Here is an 11,562-nt window from a genome sequence, read left to right as displayed (position 1 = left end):
CGTGAAATGTATCAGCGAAATTATTTTCAAATTCGCTATATTTGTGAGACACAATTATACTATCACGATTTTATTTTTCGTTTTTAGTAGCATTGAAACAATATTAATTATAATATTTTATTAAAATTGATATCATCTTAAACAATTTCGACCCGGTACTCAATCTTAAATATAAAATTATTAAATCGAGGTCGATTCCCAACCGAGTCGATGTAGAAAAAGTTCATAAGTTTTCTATGTTGTCTTGGTTTTGGCTGTTTTTGGTACCGTCGTTTCTCCTAATTTTTCATAACACAAGTGGTTTAGCTACTTACATTGGGATCAGAGTGATGTATTTGAGTTTTTTATTTTTATTTTTTATTTTATGGAATAGGTTGGCGGACGAGCATGTGGGCCACCTGATGGTGAGTCACCATCACCCACAGACAAGGACGCTATAAGAAATGTTACCTATTCCTTACATCGTCAATGCGCCACCAACCTTGGGAACTAAGATGCTATCTACCTTGTGCCTGTAGTTACACTGGCTCACTCACCCTTCAAACCCGAACACAACAATACTGTGTATTGTTGTTTAGCGGTAGAATATCTGATGAGTGGGTGGTACCTACCCAGGCGGGCTTGCACAAAGCCCTACCACCAAGTGTCCAATATTCATTTATGTATGTATATTTATAACTAAAGACGTATAACACGTCTTCAAAATTCACAAATGTGCAAGTACCAGTGTATTGTTTCGTCAGTGCAAAGTACCAGAAACCGCACTGCCAAAGGCTTTCGAGGTACAGAAACTTTGGCGTCAATAAGATTAAAAGACCGTCTAGCGATAAAAATTCGCACTTTTAGAACTGGTTTATATAGGACTATTAGCACTTCTTTGTAATGGGGCATCGCTCTAATTAAAAAAAAAAAGAAATTTACTTTCAGACTATTGACGAGAAATAGTAATAGGTCTGGACTTGCATATGTACCCCTGGTGGTAAGTAGTCACCACCGCCTCTTGAACTTGACGCTGTAAGAAATAACACCCATTCCTTACATCGCCAGGGAACTAAGATGTTGTGTCAAGTTACACGGCTCGGCGGCTTGACACGGCATGTCTCACTCATCCTTCAAATCGGAACACAAAAATACTAAATAATGCTATTTGGCAGTGGATGGTTCCTAGGCGAACCGGCTTGCACAAAGCCCTACCACCAATAAACGAATATTAAACGTATAACCATGCCCCAATACAACAACCTATTTAATTATTTTAGTCTTTCTTATTAGCTATGTAATTTAATTACACTTGTAAAATTAAAGAATAAGTTATCGGTCGTACAGTGCAAAGTGCATACTTCAGCCGTTGAAAATTACTATCACGCGCATTACTGAGAATTAAACTGTAGGAATACAGAACAATTCGTTGACAGAGGTAACAAAATATAAATTTTATTTATATTTTGTGTGGCAAGTGTGTGATCGTATTTGTCGTAGAACCGACATCCGTTGGGGAAAACGTGTTCTAGAGTGGAGACCGCGTCTCGGCAAACGTAGTGTAGGACGTCCACAGGCACGGTGGAGTGACGATATACGCAAGGCGGCAGGCAGGAGCTGGATGCGAGTAGCCGGAGAAAGACCACAGTGGCGTGCACTGGGAGAGGCCTATGTCCAGCTGTGGACAAAAACGGGCTAATGATGATGATGATGTTCCAATTTAGAAATATTAGAAACGGAAATTAAGAAATGAATATTATTATTGAACTTTATGGTAAGACTTTGGGCAAAATAGATATGGACCACTCACTGATCATATAGTGTACCACCAAATACTAGTTTTAGTGTTCCGATTTGAAGGGTAAGTCTGTGTAATTACAGACAGAAGCTACACAAAAACTTAGTTCCCAAAGTTGATGTCTCATTTATGGTGTAAAATAATGGTTCACTACACCTCATAGATAAATGTAAGCTGTAGTGTAACTGACTGCGATGACCACAAACCAGCTGAATAAACCGTCAGCAAACCTATTTTAAAAAATATATACAAATTTATTTACATCGATAATTAAATTCATAGTTTCAATTTAATTTAGATGTTTGTTATCTTTTATAATTAATTTATTTAGTGAATATAAACGAATGAACAACTATAATAACAAGTCACGTTCACCTATAGCAGAAATGAAAACATAAGCTACATCCTCCACAGTCGATACACGAGGTCTAAGATATTACGTCAGTGTAATCACACTTGCTCCGAGTAAGCATTTATTCCGAATATAACAAAGAACCAGCCCAGACATGCCTTCACGAACTCCTTACACCGGTCAGCACTCCACTGCCACTTCAAACTTGCCAGCCATTTATTTGTTATTCACTCCCATTTGTGTCAATAATATTTGCCTTATATACGAGAAATATTTTGATGTGTAATAATAAAATTATATTTATATTTATGAGCATAGACACGATCTTATCAGATAATAGACAGTATAAAACAAAGTCGGTCAACGCTGTCCGTTCTATGTATGCTTAGATCTTTCAAATTACGCAACGGATTTTGATGCTGTTTTTTTTAATAGATAGAGTGATTTGAGGGGAAGGTTTTTGTATATAATACATGGACAATATAGTAAAGAAACAAGAAAAAATCTGTAGTATAGTATAGTAGTTTAAAAGCCGGGGCGGGTCGCTCGTCTAAATAAATGAAATAATACATCACCTATAACGTAATTACTCTGTATGTAATTTACAAGAACGTAAGATTAAGTTATGAGTACTATTGTGTGGTTGTAACATAGGGTTACCATCAAATCTTTGAAAATCGGATAAAAATAAAGAACGTTTCTTTCGATCAAAACTTGGTTAGTATTGGACATTGGATTGCTCTCTCTCTCTGAGGGAGTTAATACAAGCGTCATATGCTTCCTTACTGCGCACATACTTTCCAAGCTACGGGAATGTATATACTTATATCCCCTTAGGAATTCCTGGTTGCTACTGGAAATCTAGTATTAAAACGTAAAACCTTAAAATTTGCAACATACTAAGCTTATATAAAGGGGATGTCAAACCAGAGTCAGATTGACGAGGCAGTTAACAATTTTACGTCTGGTATGGGATAATTCTCATAATACATAATAACTAATGTTATTTTTTTTGAAACACCTATCGTTTTAATGATGATGATGAAGCATTTTAAATAATAATATTCTTAAGACTGATAAAATATTAACACATTAGCACCACCAGTTTTTTTAAAAATTAATAAACCTAATCGTATTAAAAAAACGTAATACAAAACCCTTAAAGCATTGCTGAAATGAATGAAAACTGATCTTTAAATACGTACATAGAATACTCCAAAATATACTCTTTACAATAAAAAAATAAAGACATACATATCAAAAATTCTAAGCCAGGACTTGTCCTATATAGCACGAAACGCTTGGTAACCCTATAGTTATACGAACAAAGCTCACTCATCTTACTTAAATAAAAACAAGAATAACTTTCATAATTTAATTTTATTTGCTCCATCTTAAATATTAAGATGGTTGACATTTCTTAAACTTATAAATTTGTATTACCTTACAATGGATCCAAGTTAATAATAGTTTAAAGTACAACTATGGTATATTATTCGATACAAGATTTTGTAGATGATAAGCCTGTTGACTTCCAGGCAGATGTATCCTGCCTGAAAGTCAACGGGTACATATATAATAATTGTATTTAACTTATATGATTGTATTTTTTTAAATGTTGAAAAAAATAACTACTGAGTTTCTTGCCGGTTCTTCTCGGTAGAATCTACTTTCTGAACTGGTGGTGGCTTCACTTAATTGTTAAATGTAGATTCAAAAGTACTTGTAAAAGCCCACTTGAATACAGTTTATTTTGGTTTTTGATTGATTAACTGATTCCTTACATCAACAATGCGCCACCAACTTTGGGAACTAAGATCTAACTTGTGCCTGTAGTTACATTAACTCATTCATCATTTAGATTGGAACACGACGGTACTTTTCTTGCTCTTTGAGGGTAGAATACAATATTTTAAGTGTCTTAAACCTACCCAGACACAAAGAAAAGACTCCACCAATAAGTACATAAAGGGGAAATCATTAAACTACAACTATTGATTAACTAATTCCTTAGATTCACTGATTCGATTCGTTCCAACCTTGGGAACTTAGATTATATGTCCCTTTTGTCTGCTGTTACACTAACTCACTCATCATTTAGACTGGAACAGAACAATACTTTTATTGCTGTTTAACGGTAGAATACGTGTTAAGTGTATGAAATCTACCCAGAAACTAACACAAAATTACAATAATAATATGAATTCGAAATTAAGCTATATTAGCAACCCGTACTGGCTTCGCACGAGTGCAATATTGATACTAAATATACTACAAATCAAATCAAAATAAACTTATTCAAGTAGGCTTTTACAAGTACTTTTGAAACGCCATTTAACAAATATATTGAGTGAAGCTACCGCCGGTTCGGAAAGTAGATTCTACCGAGAAGAACCGGCAAGAAACTCAGTAGTTACTCTTTTTCAACATTTAAAAAATACAGTCATGTTTGTTAAATACAGTTATATATGTTTGTAATATATTCTGCCTGGAAGTCAACAGGTATTAATTCCACGCTTTTTTATCATCTACAAAATCTTGTAATATGCCTTTTTTACCAATGTATTTTTTACAAACGATTTGAATTTACGAAGCGGCAAAGTTAAAAATGTCTGCGGAATTTTATTATAGAAACGGATACCTTGCCCCAAGAAGGTTTATTGATTAGTTTATTTACGACTTCAAATAAGGAAGGAAAAAGTATATTCCTCTAATATAGTAAAGAAACGCTGATACGTTTCTTTACTATATTGTATACAAAAACCTTCCTCTCGAATCACTCTATCTATTTAAAAATACCCTGTTAGAATTAGTTGCGTCATTTTAAAGATCTCAGCATACATAGGGACAGATAGCTATAAGCGACTTTGTTTTATACTATGTAATGCTGATAATGATTTAGATATAGTAGAAAAATATAACTTTTTAAACATCAATCATGGCTGTTCCACTTTTCAAATATAAAAGCAGTGTCAAGCTTAAACTTTAATTTAAAAAGTGAATTCGACGTCAAAGCTGGCACGTGTAATCTGTTTAATAGGTTACAATTTAATTATGTCAACTTACCCTCATGACTCCCTAAATGAGGACGGGTAATATTAATGACGTATGTGGGTTAGGCGGTTTGAAATAGAACATCAAATATATGTTAACTCCTATGTTGGTATACTATCGTAAAAGAGTTATTCAATGTTTTGCATTTTGATGACTTGGTATTAATGTCGTATTTTTATCAATACTATAGATATATGAAGTCGTAGAAAGAATAATGTAAGTTAAAATTATATTTTTTTCAGATTTATTTTTTTATTAAAATTGTATAATATATGTATGTATAAAATCTTAACTTGTTATTATTTGTTATATATATTGTATAGAAAAACATGATATGGCGTAAATAAAAATAAAAAGTGTTTTCCCGTACCGGGAATCGAACCCGAGCCTCCTGGGTGAAAGCCAGGTATCCTAGCCACTAGACCATACGGGAGATGCGTGTTAATCAATAATAGTTTATTCATTTCTGTTATCAAATTGCTAAAATACCTAAAAATGTATTTATGATAATGATTATAAATATGATATATTTATTAACGAATGTTTAAAATTGATAAGACTAGTTAGTACACGTGAAGCTTAACATAAAATAATGGAAAATATAATCAATATAGCAGTAATCAAATTTAGAAAACAATAATCAATGAATAATATTCTTCATTAAAAGAATACCTTTTAGATAAAGAGTCTTGGTTTTTTTTAAAGGCTAAGGTTCCATCGCAGGATTGATTGAGAATTTAAAGATTAATTTAAATATATCAATCTAGTTATTTAAAAAAGCATATATGCAAGTTTGTTCTCGCTGGAAGCAGCTTTCTGAAACAGTGGTGGATTTTTTAATAATGACGGTCAAAAGTACGTTATTGTAATTATTTAATACTTTTTTATTTTTTAATCATATGCACAGTCGTATTCTCGTGATCATAACTGTAATAATAATGTATACTTGAATAAAATGCATTTTCTTTGGTTTAACCGAAAGTTACGAATTCGACCTCGCTCATTCTGATCATCACTGAATTTTCATAAACTTAATTTGTTTATTAATTATCTTACTCTTGTTTATCAAAACATAGTAAAGCCTCCTTGGATGAACTAACTATAAAATCCACCAATTCGAACTACGTATAAACGTGCAAGAAATAATATCCAAACCTTCTCACATATAGTGAACGCTATAACCCTACAGTAGAACAAATACAGAATATTACTTAATTAATGTTACGACAAAAAAAAACTACAAAGAATATTATTAAAATTTATACTAAAAATTCACAAAGAAGGATAACTTCTTCGGAACTTCTTATCTTATCTTGGTGTAATCTTGACTCAAAACCAACTGTATTCGTAGTTTTACTCGATGTTTTATCGTTTTTAATTATTAAAATTATTTATTTGAGAACATCACTACATAGTATAAAACAAAGTCGCTTTGTCTGTCCCTATATCCCTATGTATGCTCAAATCTTTAAAACTACGCAACGGATTTTAATGTGTTTTTTTTAAGAAATAAAGTGATTCGAGAAGAAGGCTTTTGTATATAATACAGGGGCAATTTAGTAAAGAAACACTGATCATTTTAGAAGATTCCACTGTGATGTCATCTGAATGCACCCTGGCGAAGCCGGGGCGGTAGTTAATAATATAAAATAAAGAGAACGACTATGTCAACATCGTTTTAAATGCAGGAATTCGGAGCGTGGAAGACCCCGAGGCTGCGTCTGCACTCGACGGCAGAGACATTCATCCGTCGTAAGCGGTCCCTTTGATATAGAGCCTCGTACTACCAGTGACGTTTTGTGTCACGACGACACACACTGAAACGACCTCTCACAGAACACAAGACGTGTCTCTTTAATTTGAGACCGTATAACATCTCCCGTATGGTCTAGTGGCTAGGATACCTGGCTTTCACCCAGGAGGCTCGGGTTCGATTCCCGGTACGGGAAAATCTTTTGCCATTTGTTTTATCCAAAAACGTCGTTGTGTTGCAAAACAGTAACAATAACTCTTACTAATATATATTTAATAAACATATTTAAAATAAAATATATTATGATAACAACATATCTGACGACCTCCATGGTCGAGTAGTGTGTACACCGGTTTTTATGTGTACGCCACTCCTGGGTCCCGGGTTTGATTCCCTATTGAGTAGATGTAGAACTAGTACATTACTTTTCTATGTTGTCTTAAGTCTAGGTGTTTGTGGTACCGTCGTTACTTCTGATATACAATAACACAAGTGCTTTAGCTACTTACATGGATCAAAGTAATATGTATATATTTATTACTTATTATAATTATACCTTATTTAAGTCCGTACAAAATTCTCGACAACGAATCAGATAGTATCTTACTTAACGTAACAATACCCAGTCATCAGAACTGATTCAGACTGACAATTTTGACGTTTAAATCTTATGATAAGATTTAAGTAATAGCTTTTTAAACGAAATAAAGTTGAACTATTTTCGAACGGTTAATAATAATAATCATGTTCTAATTAATTCTTAAAACACATTAAATGCTAATAATGGTGCTGCTGACCGCTTAAATATCACAGCTTACAGGCTGTTACTTTAGTATAGGGAGTACAAACAAATCGACCACCTAATGGTAGGTTGTCACCACCGCCCATAGACAATGGCGCTGTAAGAAATATTAACCATTTCTTACATAATCAACATTCAACACATTTGAAAACTAAGATGTTATGTAATGTTGTCTTAAATTTTCGCGATTATTACACTTTTAAATAAAACTAATTATAACGGATTTGAATCGCGTATATTAATTATTTTTAACCTCCTAGGTAGTCTACCCGTGACCACGAACGCTGTAAAGTTCTCGAAACGTCGGGATGTTAAAAATAATATACGCGATTCAAATCCGTTCTAACTAGTTTTATTTAAAAGATGTTATGTCTTGTGTCTTTAGTTTCACTGGCTCATTCGCCCTTTAAACCGGAACACATCACTGAGTATTGTAATTTAGCAGTAGAATTTCTGACGAATGGGTGTTTGTTATCTACCGTCAGGCTGGCATTAAGCCCTACCACCAAGTAATACTGACTCTTTCATTTTATAAATTAATTCATTTTAGTGGTGGTGACAAAACAATTAAGATAAGAGCCGAGATGGCCCAGTGGTTAGAACGCATCTTAACCGATGATGGTTTCAAATCCAGGCAAGCACCACTGATTGTTCACCACTTAACTTGTATGTTTTTCAATTCATCTCGTGCTAATCGGTGAAGGAAAACATCGTGAGGAAACCTACATGTGTCTAATTTTAAAGAAATTGTTTCACATATGCACAAACCCGCATTTTGACGGCATCGTCGAATATGTTCCAAGCCTTCTCCTCAGAGGGAGAAGAGGCCTTATCACAGCAGTGGGAAATTCACAGACTGTTGTTGTTGATGACAATACAATGCACTTCTAGTAATAGAAGCAAATTATCACCAAACAAAAGTTCTATCTGGTCCCTTTATATTTTCGATCAATATATACTTATTCAGGAATAATCAAAATAAACTCAATGTCGAAGATCATCTACGTCGTTCCTGTTTCTCAGCTTACCAGTAAGTTAGATAAGATTTAAGATTACCACCGGTAGCATCAGATCACAGCTGACTCCGCTAACGTTAAATGTAAGAACTCACGGCCCGGTCCTCGCTTAGTCCCGTCTCGAAGATATTTTATTTTAACGCTACCAAGAACGCACGTATTTTCATGCACAATGAATACTAAGGCGTTGCATTTAACTGCTTCTTGCCGCATTTAAATTAACGTTACTAAATTGTTACTTGCTTTTTTCTATATCTGCATATACTTTATTCGAATATAATATTAAATTTTACAAAATACAGATGCGTTTTCTGCAAGCCAAACAAATGTGAATGGAACAGTCGTCGCTTATGACGTATAATACCTAACATCTTTCGAAAAAGGGCTTAATAAATTCTTAAGGCTAATTCTAGCACCGGACGCGCTGATTGGTCAATTCAAATAACGCGCCCTACTCAGACCAATTCCGTTCCGTTTAGCACACTCACAAGCTGCATAAATGCAAAAGACTCATCAAAAGCAAAATTAAAAAAATATTCTGACACACACAAACATAACTATACACATACATTGTACAATATAATTTTATTATGAAAGGTATTATGTCAGTGTTCGACTTTTTTTATTTATAAGAAAATAATCAAATCTGAACAAATGTGTTTTCATTCTTTATATAGTTTCGATTTGCGTTATTTTGACGTGTCTGCATTTTTTCATTTCCAGGTTGCATCAAAATCGGAATTTCAATCGACTATACAAATTTTGATTTAATATTTGTAGAATTTTGATGGATATAGGTTATATCTTCCGGACATTTTAATTAATAATAATACTTTTATGTATAATAGAAAATTTAATCATAATGTATTTTTCTACCGTCTATTTGTTATACTAAATAAAACATGTATTAATCTGATGATGGTTCTAGAATGTGATTTATATAGTTACGTTAGTAAAATATAACCTGCCTCTTTCTATATCTGTTTCCTTCCTATACCCTAAGGTTACTTGGAAGAGATCTGTGCATCTCTCTTAAATGTGACTGAACAAGAGTATTTTGATTTGAATCTGGTTGCTGAACCAGATAAAGACTATTAGTATTTTTTAACTACGCATTTATAGCACTATTGTTTTTTAATTGTATTTCAAGACAATTTAACTTCAATATTCAGCACTTGTGTTCGAAAAATAAATGTAAAATCAGTTGCACCTTCAACGTTAAGTCGAAGGAAGTTCCATTCACTTAGAAAGTGTGAGAATAGAGGGTATCTACATCAGCACCCAACACTCCTTTATTATCAACAAGTCTTAAAAGTTTAGTGCCGTTGCCACTGAGTAAAGCTGGTTATAGATATTAAGTAAATTTTAAACATCAAGTATTGTTACACTCTTTTAGGAGATTTTTTACGTATTGCCCTAAGAGTTGACGACTCTTATGCACTTAAGCTGTTTTTTAACGCTTGTATAAATATTTGCCATTAAAATTTTAGAATTTAAAGCTGATACAACTCAAAATTCCATACTTTTCGCGTAACAATATCGGTCGTCCTAATAGAAGAACTCATTAAAATATAATAAATACTGGACAATATCGCAAACATTACTCTGATCCCAATGTACATGGCCGTAGGCAGGCGGGGGTTTTGGGGGTTCAAACCCCCCCCGAAATTTTTTCGCTAACCGCTATCGTATTATCAAAAAAATATTTTGCGCTAATTAAACAAAAAAAACGTAAGTATTTATTGATTTCTTCAGAAAATTAAGCCGTTTTGTCTAGATACGACAATAAATCTAAACAAAATGAATCATTTCCGCAAAGATTAGAGGCAATAATAATCATACACTTATTCACATTTTATTAAGATAGTAATTTTTGATGTCATAATGTCACGTTAGTAATTTTAGATACTAAGGAAGATAAACCTTTTACAGAGTGCCATTACATTTTGAAATGTGTAAGACAGATTGTAAAATTTCTGATACATTCTATGTACCCCTGTACATGTATGTTATTGGTAATCCGAAGTATATCCGTTAGGATTTGATAGGGGGACTATTTGAAATAATTTTAACCCCCATATGCATAATCCAAAAGTGAACCATTTTTGAGTTATCATGTTTTTTTGCTTTTTTCAATTTATTTAAAAAAAAGTTACAATTATAATCTATTTTTTTCTTTTGTTTTATAAAAACGATTAAACACTGGATATTTGTCAATATTTAAACAATAATTATCGGTCCAAATTTAAAAATGCGAGGCGGAAAACGAAATTATTTCAATATTTTTTTGATTTTTTTTCCCCAAAATTGCCTGAAAAACTAAAAAATCATTATAATAAATCTTGGCCTGCAGATTATTTTAAAAACATAACCGTTTTCTTAGCTTTCCAAAAATTTATAAAAAGAAGGAAATTATTTCAAATCAATCGAAATAAAATGATCAGAAAGGACGCTGGGGGACATTCGTTGTCGAGCATGAACGAATTCGAATAAGGTCGCTCTTTAAAATTCCCTCAAAATTAACTAAAAATAACAACCAATGAAAAAAAACTTACTTACTTAATACAAATTTAAAATAAAATTTAGGAACAGAAACAGTTCAATAGCTAAGTTATAAATAAGACATTTTGTAATAAAGCTTAAATAAAGTATTAATAATCGAATCCGAGAAACTCTCTATAAAAGAACACAGCACACACAGCGTGTTCTACAGTGTGTAATGCAGAATTCTATCCTTACTATTCTCACGAAGAAGTCCCTGAAAGGAAATTTATTTTTTATAAACTTGAGCTTAACGCGTATTCAGGA

At 32.9% G+C, this 11,562-nt stretch overlaps 2 non-coding genes across 2 annotated transcripts; one reads left to right on the top strand and one right to left on the bottom strand.

The window, feature by feature from the left end:
- Positions 1-5,544: 5,544 nt before the first annotated feature.
- Positions 5,545-5,616, bottom strand: Trnae-uuc. Its single transcript has one exon. It is a non-coding gene; the product is annotated as a tRNA-Glu (tRNA).
- A 1,444-nt stretch (positions 5,617-7,060) lies between these two features.
- Trnae-uuc lies at positions 7,061-7,132 on the top strand. Its single transcript has one exon. It is a non-coding gene; the product is annotated as a tRNA-Glu (tRNA).
- The last annotated feature ends 4,430 nt before the right edge of the window (positions 7,133-11,562 follow it).

The sequence above is a fragment of the Vanessa cardui genome, chromosome 12, assembly GCF_905220365.1.
Source record: "Vanessa cardui chromosome 12, ilVanCard2.1, whole genome shotgun sequence".
NCBI classification, from domain to species: Eukaryota; Metazoa; Arthropoda; class Insecta; order Lepidoptera; family Nymphalidae; genus Vanessa; species Vanessa cardui.
Note: the sequence above shows the minus strand (reverse complement) of the source record. Positions and strands in the feature narration are given on the sequence as shown.